The sequence below is a fragment of the Cryptomeria japonica genome, chromosome 5 (genome assembly GCF_030272615.1).
Source record: "Cryptomeria japonica chromosome 5, Sugi_1.0, whole genome shotgun sequence".
Lineage (NCBI taxonomy): Eukaryota > Viridiplantae > Streptophyta > Pinopsida > Cupressales > Cupressaceae > Cryptomeria > Cryptomeria japonica.
In genome coordinates this window covers 293839318-293857555 of record NC_081409.1, presented here as the reverse complement: position 1 = coordinate 293857555, position 18238 = coordinate 293839318, and positions in this window count along the sequence as shown.

Below are 18238 nucleotides of genomic sequence, written 5' to 3'. Positions count from 1 at the left end.
TCATTTCCCCCTAAGTGTAAGGACACATTTGAAAAGAATTACACAACCTCTAAGGAGAGATTAGGCATAAGCCAATGCACAATGTAATCACATGAATAAATATCCAATGTAAGAAAATATATTGATATATGCAAAATGCAACTCTAAAGAAGAGGTAATCTTCAAAGAGAAAGAGAGAGAAAGGATAAAGATCACATATTCCCCTAAGGAGGGATTATTCATAAGAGACATGCCATTTCATGCAAGAAAGGACATCAACACATGAAAAATGCAACCCCTAAAGGGAATAGTGACACTTTATATAGAGAGAAGAGAGAAATGTTGCTGCCCAAAAATGTTTGAAATTTGAAAAAGCATAATCTCTTATGAAAAAGAGCCCCCAATTAAGTTAACTACTTGTGTCATAGGGTGAGGAGCAACATGAAGGGTGAGAAGAGTGTTAAGGCACTACTTTCTCACCAAGAAAGAGAGCAATATGAGTCGAAAGATTTATTTGAGCCTTATCAAATCATTCTTGAACAAATTCCCTTAAATTCTTTACATATTCCAAGAGAATGAAAATAGCTACGATGAAAAAGACAATGCTCATTACCTTCTTTATGTTTTTTTGCTAGACTTTACAAAAGGAAAGACACCATTCTTATCTTATTTTAATTTCCAAAAGATTCTAGTTGCTAAAATTTATTGATCATCAATAAGATTAGGCCTTGTCTCTTGTGATGTAGGACAAGGATCATTAGAAGAAGAAGATTTCCATATATGATTTTAACTATGCCTCTATCAATGAGTCCTTGCATTCAATTCTGAAAATCAGGACAATAATTGGTAGTGTGAGCATGAGTTTGGTGATATGAGCAAAAAGGATCTTTGAAGAAGAAGTAATTTTAGCTGAACGATAGGTTTTTTGTCTTACAAGATAATCTTTGAAGTCTTGAATGCTAAGGAGGTCATCCATAGGAGAGTTATGGTAATGTCTGCACCCTTTGCAATTTTGACTGTATTTGGGGCCCTCACCTTAGTATTTCTCATCCCTATGCCTAACTAGGGCCCATTTATGCTTGTACCATGCAATAATGGCCTTTATTTTCACATTTCACCTTGTTGGTACCCTTAATCCTAACCCAAAATAGGGTAGGACCAGGGACTAGCGCCTTGGTCCTCCCTAAATTGGGCCATTTTAAAACCCATTTTAGAATTCCCCTCTCCATGTTGACTCATGTTGGAAAATTAGTTATTTTTTTTGAGGAACAAGTATATAAAGAGGTCTTCCCCTCTCATTTTGCATATAGGAGGATATATAAGACATTCATATAGGTGGGCATTCAAGCAATCAAGCATTCAGACATTGAAGTATTCATCATCAAGAATTTCTAGAGGTCTTCAAGGTTGCATAATCTTCATCTATCTATTGTGGAGCAAATTTACATCATTCATTTGAAAGCATGTGTGTGTGTTAGGGTTTTGTCATGTCCATGCCATTTCATACAACATATGTGATTACATTCAAGAAGCAAAGCATCATTATCACTCATTGCAGATCTGAGGCATATCTTTCCATCATTTATTTCAAGTATTTGCAATATTTCATTCAAGGTTAATTCCTAAACTGAGGTTTGACTTAGGCAAACCCCTATTCCCAACCTATTTCTCCTTCTTTCTATGTGCAGGAAACAACTATGAAGCTGCAATCTTCAGAATAAGCTTTATTTGCAAAGACAAATCAACCCTTTTTGACATGCGAAAAAGTAGGAGGACCAAGGCACCCACCTCCTTGGTGTTGACATTTTTGAAGATTTTTCGGGGATCACGTTTGAATTTGAATATATTGCTCAGATCCAGGTGCGTGCGAAAATCCCGCGTCTGTAGCTCACCGTTTTCTCAATTTTACCTTCATTTTTAACATCTTACCTTAATTCAACATTTCAATTTACAAAAGAGGAAACCAAAATTAATTCGATCCATTTAGTATTCAGTCCTTATTTGATTTGTGACTGAATCTAGTGGATTCTTCCTCTTTTGAATGCAATGTCCCAAGTGAAATTGATTTAGTGGTTTCTCTCTTCTATGTTGCAAACCCTAAGTCAATTTTCCACTTTACATTTTGGTGAACCCAATGTCTTACACCCTTATTTCTGATTTATGTTCTTAGATCTGATTGTTTATGCAATTTAAAATTCAAGTTTTCATTTACAAGTTTGATTTCCTTGCAAATTTTAAAAATTTAGAGGTTAATTTCACTAAAACCCTAGTTTTTAATTTCAAAATTGAGCTCGTGAATAGCATAATTTGGATTAATTGTTTCAAATCTGAGTGTTTTAAATTTCAAAATTCAAATTTTCACTTGCAAGTCAAATTTCACATTTAAATTTTAAAATTAAATGGTTAATTGCAAGATCCCTAATTTTAAAAAAAATTAAAATTGAGCTTGTGAGTTGTTTAAAATTTGAATTTATCATTTTTGATTTACTTCAAATTCATATTTGCAATCTTGGATCAAATTTAAAATTTAAAATTTTAAAATTAAGTGGTTAATTAAAAAGACCCTAACTTTTTAATTTAAATTAACCTTGTAAATTTCCCAATTTTGGATTCATCATTTCAATTTCAACCTTAGATTTATTTTTAAATTTAAAATTAAGAGGTTCTTTTTACAAGACCCTAATTGAATTTAAATTTCTTGTGGACAATTTCAAATTTATTTTTAAAAATTAAGTGGTTAATTAAAAGAACCCTAGTTTTTAGATTTAAATTGATTATTTTAATTCTCAAATTTCAATATCACATTTTAAATTTAAATTTCAATGTCACATTTTAAATTTAAATTTCAAGAGGTTCTTTTCAACAAAACCCTAATTTTAAATTTAAATTTCCTTTAGATCATTTGAAATTTAAAATTTCAAAATTAAGAGGTTATTTTTAGCCTTAATTTTAAATTTAAATTAAGAGATTATTTTCACAAAGTCCTAATTTTAAATTTAAATCTCTCTTGGGTAATTTTAAATTTTTAAATTCAAATCTCTTAGTGGGTAATTTTTAATTTAAATTAAGAGGTTATTTTAGCAAAGCCCTAATTTAAAATTTAAATTTCCTAGGGGGTTGCATAAATTTTCACAATTATTCTTTATCTTTTCAAGCCAATTTGCTTAAATAATTGAACTATTATTTTTACCAAATTTTGCATTGTTTAATTGTTTCAAAATGCAAAATTAAAAAAATTCCCTCCTAGATCTCATTTGAATTACATAAATTTAGTGGTTGAATTTACAAAAACCCTAATTTATAATTCTAAAGTTAACTTGTGGATTGCATAATTCTTCAATTGTGTTTTTCAAATCTAGTTCATTGCATTCACTTCTTTTATTGCAATTTTCCTTTTCTTAATTTGGAAAAATGTCAAATTTATTTTTACAAGAAGAGGTTCTTAAGTTGAAAGGATTTCAGATATATGACAATCCTCTTTATGAGCCTTTCAATGATTCCTCTCACAAAATTTCTCTCCCTAGAGAGGACATATTGATGCAAGAAGATATTTTTAACACTTCTCTCAATGATCTCCCTATTTGGGATGAGCCATTGGAGGATGGTGTGGATTATTATTTTAATATATTCCTCCCCCATGAGGATACCTTGGTGAAAGAAGATGATATTATGGTAAAAGAAGTTGAAATGAGTGAGAATTCTTTTGATAACACTTCACCTTCTATTCATTTCAATAACCTTCCCCCCTAGAGATGAAGCATTAATTACATATGAATAAAATGCATAAAATCATCTTCTCTACAAATGTTTTGATCCCTAAGATAAGATCTAGGAGAATAAGGAGGATCTAGAGAGATAGAAACACTAATATTTTGATCTTGCCCCCTTGCGCTATGGTATGTGTATGCGAAGAGGATGGTGTCATGTTTCTCTTTAATGCTTTCTCTCCATTAGAGAGATCATTGATAGAAGTATTAGGTTGTTCTTCATTCACATTAGATACCCTAGGAGAGGTTCAAGTATTAGGTTTCCCATTAACATCTCTAGGATTGGGATCTACAAAAGCTTTAATGTGATCCATATATGCAATGCATTTTCCTAAAAAATATCATAATTAAACAACATGCACTATAAATGGAAGCTTTGAGATGTAATCGATTGAAAGGAATACATTTAGAAATGCAATATGCCAAAGTACAATGGATGAAAAGAAGCAATGTGAAATGAAAGAAGCCATTATCCAACACATGATTACGATAAATGTAAGTGAAAAGAAAAGTAATCATATGTGAAATAGAAAATAAATTAGATCTATTAAGTGCCATTATTAATTTTTAAAATTAGATTTGAAAATTAAAGTGATGAATTGTACAACCCACAAATCCAATTAATCAAAATAAATTAGGGTTTTTAATGTTCATTAAACCTCTAAATTCATGTAACCTGATTAAAATGAGATCTATGAATTTGAATTTGAATTTTTAAATGTTTCTAAATCAAATCCGAAACAATTAATCCAATTTAAACAATCTACAAGCTCAATTTTAGATTTAAAATTAGGGTTTTTTATGAAATTAACCTCTAAATTTTTGAAATTCAATTGGAAATTAAACTTGTAAATGTAAACATGAATTTTAAATTGCATAAACACTTAGATTTGAGAACATAAATAAGAACTAAGGGTGTAAGGAGTTGGGTTCACCAAAATGTAACGGTGAAAAATTAAGGTTTCCACCATAGAATGATGAAAACCGCTAATTTATGACTTAGGGACCATTACATTAGGGAAAGATGGGAATTAGATAGATATAAACCTAATAGATCAAGATTCTGATCTAATTCCAGGGGTGCTAAATTAGCCTCTTCTTCCCTTGAGTTGAATTGATTTGTTGAAGATGTTGAAATCAAGGTAAATATTCTGAAATTGATGTAAGAGTGCATAAATAGTGAGCTACAGTCATCAGATTGAGCCATGAACCTTGATTTGAGGATTGTAAGAGGATTTGGACCTGTTCCTAGAAAGAGCTCATGATTTGTTGGGACCGGTGTGATGATCACTCTAGTCCTCTGCACTTTTTGCACTCCAATGGGAGAAAGATTCATCACAATGAATAAATATTATCTTGAAAATCGCAGCTCCATACCTATTCCTGCACACACTAGAGAAGGGAAATAGGTTGGGAATAGGGGTTTGCCCAAGTCAAACCCCAATTTAGGAATTAACCTTGAATGAAATATTGCAAATACTGAAATTAATTAATAAAAAGATATACCTTAGATTTTCAATGATTGATAATGACGCTTTGCTTTTTCAATGTAATCACATATGTTGTATGAAATGGCATGAACATAGTGAAACCCTAATTATACACACATGCTTGCATATGAATGTTGTAATTTGCTCCATAATGGTTGAATGAAGAGTATGCAACCTTCAAGATCTCTGGAAATGCTTGATGATGAACACTTCAATTCTTGAATGTTTTAGGTCGAATGCTTGGAGTCTTAGGATTGAAATGAATTGATCAATGTCTTTATATATGAGGATCTAGGTCAATTTATCGATTAGCCCAACCTCCAATGATCATATTAAGCCACCAAATTTATCTCCCATTGGAGAGATAGGTCATACATCTCCCTTGAAAAATGGGCCCCATTGAGGAGGACTAAGGCACTAGCGTCCTGGTCCTCTTGAATCAAGGACCAAAATTAGGGTCTAGGGAGGAGGACATAGCCCCAAGGGATCATTTGGTAGGTGTATGAGGCATAAAATTTGGAATGAAGGTACTAAACAGACTTGAATAGGAGATGAGGGGGAGGCACACTAAAGTAGGAGTACAAAAATAAGGTGTAAATTGGCCTAGTGATAATTTACAATGCTACAACGAGAAGGGTCCTTCAAGGAAGGTTGCAAGATATGGTCTAAATAACAAGTTACAAAATGATGGTATAAGTAGTTAGAGCTCAATAGAGAAAATAGATTTGAAGGATGGTAAGGGTAATGATAGTATGGGATAGCGACTAGTTCAAGGGAAAAGGCATGAAGGAGACACCCAAAAGGACAACCATCTTCAAGAGGACAGTTGCAAGACATGAAAAAGTTGAAGAGACAAAAGAATATATTGTCATTGATTAATAAATAATGATGAAATTATTGTATGATAAGTCATGTGGCAATTCAAACTCTTTGAAAATATCCCATGCTTCAAGAAGTCTAAGTAGACTTCAAGGTTAATCAAAAGCTCCTAGATCATGCAAGATGTTAGGAAGTAGTTGGAAGCTAAAAGGTGGAGTTTATATATCACATAAATCAATTTAGAATGTTTTGAAGACTCCACATGGGTACAACATTAGTTAAGGGGAGTTTTGGGACCAAATTCAACCAGTTCAAATAAGTTTTGACATCCTTTTTGCATGATTTTTCAACTTGCATGATCAAAGGAGACATTTCTCATGCAAACTGAGAAAAAATCAAAGCCAAAGATAGACACACTCAATTGGAGTATATTTCAAGACATCATGCGAATAAGAGGTGGAGTCAACTTTAGTTTCATCTCCACTTGAGGAAGAAGAGTGGTTTCATATAAAACAAACTTTGTAATCTCTTTCTTTCTCTGTTCTTTTTTTCTTGCTTGTCACACACTACAAAGGCAAAAGTATTGTAACTTATTTTCAAAAAATTTAAAGCATTTTACTTTTAGATTTTCAGTATTGTAACAAAAAAACTCCTTTTGATTCAATAAAGAGCAGCAATTTCCTTCTTAGAATTTCGTGTCTCATATGATGAATGAATGATTGATGCAATTGTTGTGATTTATGTAAGAATTATTAATTATGTCCCATTCAAAAAATGTTGAAGCAAGAATGTTCATGATTAGTACAAGTCATTGGTTGCGTATATTGGTTTCAATATATTGTAGTTGTGAAAATCCCCAATTTTCCTTCAAGAAAACATTGGATTCTATAACTAGGAAAATGGAATGCATCAAAGCAATATTAAACTAGCTCAACCACAAAAACTAGATTGCAATGATAAGTGTAGACGTATAAAAATGACCACATTCCTAAATGAATATTTTATGTTCATTTCTCTATTTAATTAAATCCAATTTAATTAAATTATCCACATTCCTCTATTTAATTAAGTAAATTACTCAATTTATTTAAATTAAATTCACTATATCCCTTTAATGAATAAATCATTTTATTCAATTAAATCCCCCCTATCCACTTTTAATTAAATTCAAATTTAATTAAATAGTTATCTTAAATTGAATAAATCTAATTTATTTAATTTCCCCAAATTGCAACCAAATTGAATTAAATCATTTAATTCAATTAAATCCTATTATCCCTCCATCCACTTGCAAAATCCTACATCTCCCACTTGCCTTCCTAAACCCCTTTCTAATCCCTTCTAGACTCTTCTAATTGCTTCTAATTAGCCTAACCCATCTTCTAAACTTTGTCACATTCCTAAACAAGGGGAGGTCACTTCTCAAACCCTCAAAGTCTTTGATAACCATTAAAGGCTTCAAACCTTCAACCACTTAAATCCTCAAAGTCTTTGATAACCATTAATGTCTTCAAGCCTCCAACCACTTAATTCCTCAAAGTCTTCAATAACCATTAATGGTTAACTCAAACCCTCTTACATGGTTAAAGAATTTCTTTTAACTCAACCTTCATCCAACCCAAGGGTCTCATCAAGCCTTTAATGCTTTGACCATGATTATCTCTTAATCATTTGCACAAGAGTTTATCCTTGGATTAACTCTTAATCCAATGGGTAATCTTAACTTAAGCTTGACCCTTACCCTCTAGATAACCATGAGGTCTTCTCAGGAATTTAATGTCTCCAACCCCTTCTCTCAACCCAATCTTATGTTGACATTTGTCACCATTTCATTGGTGCAAATTGCAAACATGGATCCCCAACTTTCAAACTCAACCCTTGATCAACTCTTTCAATCCTGACCATCCATTGCCCTGTTTTTGCTATAAATAGAGCTCTCATTTCTCCATTTTCAACAATCATCCTCCCAATTTGTAGTATCACACTTATGCTCAAATACATTCAAGCTTTCATATATCATTTTTATGCTCATCATTTTAGCCTCTTTGAAATCAGGAATTAGTCTAAATATGCATGTTTAGAATATTTTCTTTATCATTTAAGCTCAAACATAGACTAATATATCATGTTAGGATAGTACTCATACTAACCTTGTCATCTTATCATCTAGTTTATTGCATTTCTAGAATCATGCATAGCTTAGGATGCATTTCATTTTAAAATCTATAAAAGCATCCCTCATTCTTGCATTTGCCATCCCTAAACCATTTTTCTCAGTGATCTGAGAGCAAAAATATTGGTTTGAGGGACATTGTAAGATAGAGAACCATGGGACCCACCTTGGGAAGCTGATTTATGCTTCATGACTCCATAGTTTGCACCAAGAAGTCCTCTGTGTGTGTGTGTGGACGAGTCTCTTAGAATATTTTCACATATTGAGTTCTATTGACCCGCTTTTCCCGCATACAATAAGAAATCCTAAAACATTCAATAAAGGCATGAAGATGAAATACTAAAATAAAATGCAAACCAAAGCATGTATCTCCTTCATTGTTCCTCCATTGTTCTTCTTTCACCTTCAAATTTGATGTGGATCTCACCTACAAGTGCAAAATGCAAGTAGAAAGCAAGTTGTTGATGAAATTTGCAGTATAAGGTTACTCGAAAATGTGATTGATCGATTGATTGAAGAAAATCATCCAATTTATAGACAAATTGGAGAGAGGACACGATTAGCATGAAGAGATTTGAAAGGAAATTCAAATCAAGAATGACAAATTATGACAAATTATGACAAGATTGAAATGCCAATCCCATGACAAAAGGGAAGAGAGAAAATAGCCTCCATGATTGCAACAAATGGAAGCATAAACATAGGAGAAAATGAGGGAATGAAATTAGGGGAAATATTAGAAAAATTAAAGAAAATAGGAGAAATAGAAATTAGGTGAATTAATTAATAGGTTTTCATCCATTAATTAATTCATGAAAAAGACCTAGGACTAAATAAATAGATTTATTTAACCCACAAAGAAGAAGAAAAGGATTAAATGAACAAATCATAAAACCCTAGAAATAAGAGGACAAGGAATTAGGTCAAGACAACAAGAAATTAATGTAGGTTCGATCATGATTCTGATTGACAAAAATCAATGACAAATTGACCAAGATTGACAAGGAGATCAAATTGATAGGCACCAATTGACGAGGAACAATGACTAATCGATCCAAATTGACATGATTGAAAAAGACAAGGATCGATGACGAATAGATCGCAAAATGACAAGATTGACAAGGACAAGGATCGATGATGAATCGATCGCAAAATGACAAGATTGACAAGTTGATAATCACAAATGATTACTAACAAGCTAAAGATGATTGAAAGATTGACAAGAGGACAAAACCCTAATTCTATCATCGATTAGGATTGACGATGTCCAAAAGGATGATAAATGAGCACACACCATGATGCGACAGGATAAGATCGACCAAAATCATGACTGAAGATTGCTATCGACAAGACCTAATTCGAAAGCGATAAACATGAGGAATGCAGAAGAAGGACTCGATGCTCGCAAATGATAAAGACCAAGTGCACAACATAGAAGAAATGTTAATGCGACGCAAGAACCCTAAAATAAGGCAATGCACAAATGTTAAAGTATGACTCCACAAGCGTTGACCATTTTTAGACGTCTACAGATTCAAAACCTTCTTATGAAATACTTATGTATTACATGTTCTGAATTGAGTAGTGAATGAGCAAAAGCCATTTATTGAATTAGATTGTAAGTTAGGACATCAAGTAGATCTTAAAAATTTGGTGCATCACCTCCTAGGATCTATAGTTTTAATTCAAGTTATCTCTCTATCACTTTTCCTTGCCAACAAAGTAGTTTTAGGAGGTCCATCAAGGGAACCAACCCTCTCTAGAGATTTGTCCTCACCATTAGCTACCCACAACTTGAGGATGATCCCATGTTTCACAAGATAGCTAAGTTTCACACTTAGCTAGGGTGTAATCTTAGTGACAACAATTCTCTTAGTAAAGCCAAGTAGACTTCAAGGTCAATCAAAAGCTCCTAGACCATGCAAGCTATTAAGAAGCAATTGGAAGCTAAAAAGTGGAGTTTATATAACACATGCACAAATTTAGAACTTTTTGAAGACTTGCCATGGATAAAGCATCAGTTAAGGGGAGTTTTGGAACTACATTCAATTAATTTAGGTAAGTTTTGATACCCTTTTTGCATGATTTTTCAAATTTCACAACCAAAGGAGATATTTCTCATGTAAATTGAGGAGAAATCAAAGCCAAAGATAGACACGATTAGTTGGAGTATATTTCAAGACATAATGCGAAGAAGAGTTTGAGTCAACTTCAGTTTCATCTCCAGTTGAGGAAGAAGAGTTGTTTCGTATAAAAAAAAACTTTGTAATCTCTTTCTTTCTTAGTTCTTTTTTTCTTGTTTTTTGCATACTACAAAGGCAAAAGTATTGTAATTCATTTTCAGAAATTTCAAAGAATTTTAATTTTAGATTTTTTGTACTGTAGCAACAAAACTCCTTTTGATTAAATAAAGAGCAACGGTTTTCATCTCAAAATTTCTTGTCTCATATATGAATGAATGATTCAATGCAATTGTTGTGATTTATGTATGAATTCATAATTATGTCTCATTCAAACAAAGTTGAAGCAAGAAATTTTATGATTAGCATAGGTCATAGGTTGTGTTCACTAGTTTCAATAGGCTGACGTAAAAATCCTCAGTTTTCCTTCAAGCAAATATTGGATTCAAAACCTTCTTATGAAATATTTATGTATTGTATGTTTTGAATTGAGTCGTGAATGAACAAAAGCCATCTATTGAAGTAGATTGTGAGTCAGTAAAACAAGTAGATCATAAAAATTTGGTGCATCATCTCCTAGGATCCATAGTTTTAATTTAAGCTATCTCTCTATCCCTTTTCCTCATCAAAAAAGTAGTTTTAGGAGGTTCGTCAAGGGAACCAACCCTCTTTGGAGGTACGTCCTTGCTATAAGTTACCCACAACTTGAGGATGATCCCATTTTTCACAGGATAGCCAAGTTTCACACTTAGCCAAGGTGCAATCTTAGTGACAACAATTCCCTCAATAAAGCCTTGCAAATTAAGTAATTTGATTCATCATGAAATTGATTTACTAATTTTGAACAAATTAATTGGTTTTATACAAGAAGATTTGTTGGTTATAAGTTTAGAGAGGAATTCATCATTTCAAACCACAATAGAGATACTTTCTAGATAAGGATAATCCTATCTAAAGCCCATTTTTCTATTTGTTAGCTAGTGTATTTGCTTCTCTGAAATAATGAATGTATGAACATAATACTCAAAATTATCAACCAACACCTAAATTCCTTTCATTAGGTAAGATAAATTACAAGAGTTAAATCTTTATTTAGAGCATTGATTATTAACATTGAATACAAGAGTTAAATCCTTATTTAGAGCATTGATTATTAACATTGAATCTTCTTCAATTATGTCTTTCCAAACATCCAATTTTAAGTCAATTTCAATACATAGGGAAAGAATAAATGATATATAAATTATTATCAATGCTAAAAAGAATATTTTTAATGTCTACAACTATAAATACATTTTTAATATTTTTATGATAATGCATAATTATAAGATAATGATAAAGCATGCATAGACTATACTTAAGAATATACTATGGAAACATGAAAGTTGCAAACTGCTTTTATAAATGTTTTCTTTAGGAAGCTACTATATATGCCTCATTAATTAATATAAATGTTTGTGTGCACTTGAAGAAATGCATTTAGATTGATCAACATATACAGTGTTTATATTATTGAATATTTTTTGCTAGGATTTACATGTCTAGGATAGTGGTGTGCAAGTCAAAGAAAAGATGATGAATCATCATGCTTCAAGTGAGATATAGAGATATTCTAGCACATTTATAATCTAAGTCTTTAGTATTTTGCATTCAAATAGATTATAGTTAACAATGTCTAATGGATATTCTTTTTTATGTTTTTAATTATCATTGCTATTTCAAATAATCATGTATCAATTTTTTATCAATCATTTTTACAAAAAAATTGCTTGTAGGTTTCAAGATTGAGTGCTCATTACGAGGATTGTACTTAGAGTCATCATCCATATTTATATTTTTAAATTAAAAGTTTTTAAATATTTATTCTTATGTTAACTAATTGTTCATTTTAACATACATCTTCATATTAATTCATATTCAAATCAAAATGAGGGAAAGTTATATGAATACAAATTTATACCTTGGTTTTTTTTCTCTTTCATTTGGATTTACTTTGGTTCATTTATCCTAAATATAATGATAAGTGTACAAGTGGTTTGTTTCTATGTAAAGGTTGACATTTAGCTTAAATCAAACTTGATCACACTACCACACATCCTAAGAGTCTAGACTCGATATATATTTTATCTATTCATTGTCCCAAGTCAAATGATCTCCTAATTTCCAAATTCAAACCTAAAATCATCAACTCCCTTCATTTTATTTGTTTTACCAACTTGAGCAAGAAATTTATCGATTTGTGTGACAGGGTGTTGTATAAAAGGACAAACACTAATCCATATTTAGACATCAACTATCCATTAACTCTTATTTAACAACTAGCATCCTCGCTTAGAGAGCGTTACCAACTTACATTAGTGTCTACATTTAGCAATATACTAGGTATGCTACATGGTTGCTTCAAGTATCTTCAAGACAATTTAGATTATCAATTTAAATCCACGTAATTGACATAAAAAGATGATCATCACTTAGCAAACTCTCAAAGATGTTAGTCAAAATACTATGTATTCTCAAACAATTTCTAGACATTGAAGCAAATATATTTTAGACATAAAAAAATATGCTGATCAATTAAAGATTAAATCTACAAACATAAAGATCAATCAAAACAGTATGAAAGTAACTCAAAAAAAATAAAAATAATTTTTTTACAATATATTCTTAATCTATTTTACTATTTGAAAAATATATATTTAATAGTATTATCTTAATTCATATTCTCAAAATGTTTATTGATAATTTTGAAAGCTTAGTGTTCTTAACCTTTGATTGACATAAACTTTAATCATGTTCCCATGTGATTAACTATTAAATTGGTATACCTTGTCAACTTGGGGACACAATTTTCAAACATCATGTCATGAAAATAGTGATATATATTCTTGTATCTTTCTTCTTTTGTTGTGCATTTACAAATGTCTTTAGAACGGTTTTACTATTTTTTCTCTATGCTTTGATTATTCCTTCCTTTAATAAAATTATTTTTCTAGAATTTTGATTTGCATATGTAAGCACAAAGTGCACTCATTTATTCTTTCCTCCATTTTCAAAGAATCTTAAAATTAAAAATTAATAATATTTTTTCTTTCTTGTCATGTGTTCCTTCAAATCTTAGAAAATACTTAAAGCCCCCACTTCATTTTGTCACTAGTTATATTTTAACTCTAAAGTAGACATGGCCCACTGTTCCAATGAAAAGTTCTATTACCTTTTTGATACACTCAATATGTCGTCAATTTTTTAATGAGTAAAAGTTATTTATAGTAATTTATTAAACAAATAGGTGGAATGGTGTTACACTGAAAAAATAAAAATATGCAGAGAGAATTTTTATACAAGATAATATCATTAAAAAAGCAATTAAATTGTTAAATAGTGAATAACTAAGAGAAGAATAGGAAAGTTTTAAAGATTCTTCAATCATTCACAAAGTTCAATACAGTAGACTACTATTTTATGATAGTATTTTGTGTTTTTTTATTATCTTTTTTTATTAAAAAGTTTTTTTTTCAATAAAATGAATTAAAATTTTATTTTATTTAAAAAAAAATAGCAAATAGTTTTGGCTTTCAAACTTTTGCAATTTGTAAAGATCAAAGTAGAGTTTAGAGGGATGTGCCTTCTTTCGCATTGGAAATCTAAAGAAATTTTCTGACATTTTGTAACTGAAATAGAGGTCAATCACAAAACGTAAAAAAACTTTGAACTAATATTTGCCATAACACATATGCAAATATAAGAATGCAACTAGCAACAAAAAAATAAATCTTGAAAAATAGATGAATCCTGATTGACTATTCATGATATAGTTTACTCATTGTTTAAGCTTGACCCCTCTCTTATAATTCCATGCATAATAGAAACTAAAAATAATATATTCTACAATATTAATAATGAAATATTATATTTGAAAAATAAATGATATAAATAAAGACAATGTTTTTATTATGAAAGTGAATTTTTTGGAAATAGATATGACTTCTTCAACACCCAAAAAATCTTGGGATGCCCCACACATATAAAATACTTTGTATGTTATATTTTCAATGGTATGTTTGTTAGTGCATGTTTGATTGGAGACTACAACACTTCCCAATAATGGTTGGGAAAAAGTCACCAAAATAAAGAGAAGGCAAGTGTCATGAATGTGATAATAGCTTTGGTATAAGGTTACATTGATATCAATAATTATTAAAGCAAATTGGAAGTGGGGTGGGAGTTCATATAATCTTTCACCTTGATTAATTAAAAAAGTATTTACCTTCAACTATGCCATCATTGTAAGCACTGACCTCAAACCCTAAACATTGATAGCATAAAATGAAACGTAAGAAGAAAGTCCTTGCTAACTTGGGATCAATTCCCTTGACTATAGAGATAAGATAAATGTGGCCCATATTCCCACCCAAATCTTAATGATGAATGAAATGGTTAAAAATAAAATGAAGGGAAAGAGTACAAAATCATTTGAGTAGCTTTGGTTGAGAATAAAGCAACCACATAAAAATTCACAAGGGCCCATTTGGGCACTTGAGATTAGTCCATCTCTCTATCATAGAAAGAAGATCATTTGGAGAAAACTTGCCGACAAAGAGAGAAACAATACTTTAATACCAATGTTCAAGTATTTGATGTGGGTGGTGTTCTCTGAGTTTTCATTTGAGTTGAATCTTTATTTGGTTTTATTATCTGAGTTTGATTGATGCATAAGTTTGTGGCTAAGGGTTGATTGATATATTTTATTGACTAATTAAAAATATTGTTTATTTATTTAGTTATAAATTTTAATGATATTTTTTTAATTTATTTTTATGTTATATAAAAATTAAGATGATTATTTTAGCAATTTCATAATATTTTAATGTATATTAATGTTTAATGACTATTGTTAAATAAATAATGGAAAGAAATTGAGCTTTTGGATGGGTTCATGGAACATATATACATCACTAAAAGATATAGAAGGTTTATAGATATGGTTGGAACTCATTAGGATTAGGTGCAGTTGGTGAGTGGCAAACTATGCGAGAAGAGTGGACAATGGAGTAGGTGAAAGCTATGGGTAGATTGACTTTCCCCACTACGCAATTATGAAGGAGGCCAAATTGATACTTAAAGAAACGTTATACCAAAGAAGGATCTTACTCACAGATGGGGATGACAAAATTATATGGTGTGACTTGTGGTTTAGGGAATATTTAGTGAAAGCTGGGTATGCGATACAAAAGACTCAAAGAAAATCAACTAGATAGTTAGCTAAGTTGTGTAGGCAAGGAGCGATACTTCTTGAGGTTGGTGCCTTTCTCTAGATGGCATTACATAAAATGGGTGATAGGTTGATGAAGTTGGGGATTCATGGGCCAAGTAGATATCCATTGTGTTGGGTGAAGTGTGAATCATCTAATCATTTGTTATTAGTATGTCCCTTTGCGTCCAAATGTTGGGATTGGCTCCTGCTCTCTTTAGGGTGGGTGACTCCGAGACAACTAGACTTATTTGAATTCCTTTCAATTTGGCCCCACCAAAAGAAGAACTAACTATGGGGGGATGCTTGGTTTGTAGCACCATCGGTGCTGGTATCATATGTGTGGAAGGAGAGGAATATGAGGATTTATTGTGATCAACATTTACATATGGAAGAGGTGATAAGAAAAATAGAAGACAAAATTTGTGAAGTGGTCAACTCCTACCACTCTCAATGGAATAACTCTAACTTTACAAGTTGGGACAATGAGATTCAAAATAGATGGAGGAAATATAAATTGTCCAAAGGCAACTTATTGAGAAAACTAAACAAAAGAAAGGAGGCCAAATGGGTTACTCCTAAGAAGCAGGGAGTGAAACTTAATTTAGATAGTGCAACGAATGTTAATCTAGGCTAGGCTAGGGTGGGTTGTATAATACAGGATGACTCTGAAAAATGCATTTGAGCTATGTCACAAAACTTAGGCATAACAACTAACAACAAGGTGAAGATGGATGCTCTAGTGTGGGGGATTTGAATGTGTAAGTCCAAAGGTTTGGAACGTATAGATATTGAGGGAGATTCACCTATTTGCATCAATCTAGTTAAGAAAAGAGAAATACAAAAATGGAAATTGAAGTTGTGGCTGCAAAATATTTGGGAGTATTTGGATACAATGGGGGATTTCTCAATCTCTAATATTTATTGAGAAGCTAATGGGGTAGTAGACTTATTAGCAAACCATGGGGTGAGCTAGAAATGGGACAAAGATGATGGATGATAATCCTCAGTCCTACCCTAGACAATTTGATCTTTTGTTAAAAGAAGGGGAGCTGGAGTAGATAGTTATCATTATTATAATGGGGGACATGACAAACTTATGGTAGGAAAGGATGAAGAGAATGAAATTTTTATAAAGGAGACTATATTTGCCAAAACTGAGAAAAATATGAGCACATCTGATGAGCCTAAATAATGGCTCTATTTTGATAGATTTTTGTTATAATACTCCTACCTAGGTCTTGTGATTAGATGACATTTGGATCGGGATACTCTCCTAGTTGATACCTTTTAAGTTTTTCTAAAACTGATTTGACTTATACTTAAGGTTGTCATATAATGGTTTTTAAATGATTTATCTATGCAAATATTTGAAATCAATCTTAAGTATGGTTTAAATTATATCATGTTAGCATTAGTATATACACATGTTTGTTGTGCACATTAATATCATGATGCAGGGTCGGCAAAGGAGAATAAAAGACTAAGTGGTGGTTTAAAGAAGCACCAAGTATATAGCCACACTACAAACCCAATCAAAGAAAAGCAGTAATAAGGGAGATCAAAGACACTTGACCGGTTCTTCAACATAATGATTTATGGAACATTTATAACCGTTCTTAGTGGAGCTTAGATCTAGGAAGCATGTCATGCTATATTTTCTCAGCCGCATTTAGATCGTGTTCTGTTTTCCTGCATTGACTTCTTCTTCTTTTGTTTAATGAATCCTATTCGCCTATTCCATAGGAATGTGGTTGAAAAAATTTAGAATCTGTTATAAGCTTCCTTATAAATAAAGGGGTCTCTCTCTCTTCTCGGGGATAGCAGAGAACGACCATCATATTTGTAATACTCGGTCTTCTGGTATTTTATGTATTTTCACTGTCAAAATGGAATAAAGAGATCAATGTGATTTTAAAAGCTTAACAATTGTAATCTGAAAGTTTTGGATATGCTCACTTAAGGGGGCCCACTTGGTGAGTAATCCTTCGTGTTTTCTAGTTACTTTCCATTCTTCAGTAGTAGTTGTTTCAACAATTGTTTGTTCCTGCAGCCACTGGAAACAGTTCCTGTGTCTGTTCCTGCAGCCACAGCGGTAGAGTAGTTCCTATCCGCTTGCCAGAACGTTATCATTTAGTAGTAGTTGTTTGAGTAATTTCCAGTTGTGAATTTGGATTAAGAATTAGTTCATTGCGATTTTGAATGTTTACTTCAAAGAATTTCCTTTCCTGTAGTAATATAGAATGGTTGCGATATGAACGTGCTGCACATACAATGTTGGCCCATTTTAAGTTTATGTCCCTGGTCGATAAGTAAATGAGACTTTGCTATAGGAAAGCTAGCTACTCAAAGATATCCAATCTCTGAATTGTGTTTTATTACCTAGTTGCCATTCCAGTTGTGAGGACCAACATTTTTGGCACCGTTGCCGGGGATGGTGCCAAACTAAGAACTTGTTGTAGCCATTAGTTTTAAGTTTTTAGTTAGCTTTTTAATTTCTTCATTAATCTGCGTGCATAGGAGGAGAAGAGATGCATTAGGAAGATTTCTTCCCTCACATTCCATTCAAGATATAAGATGAG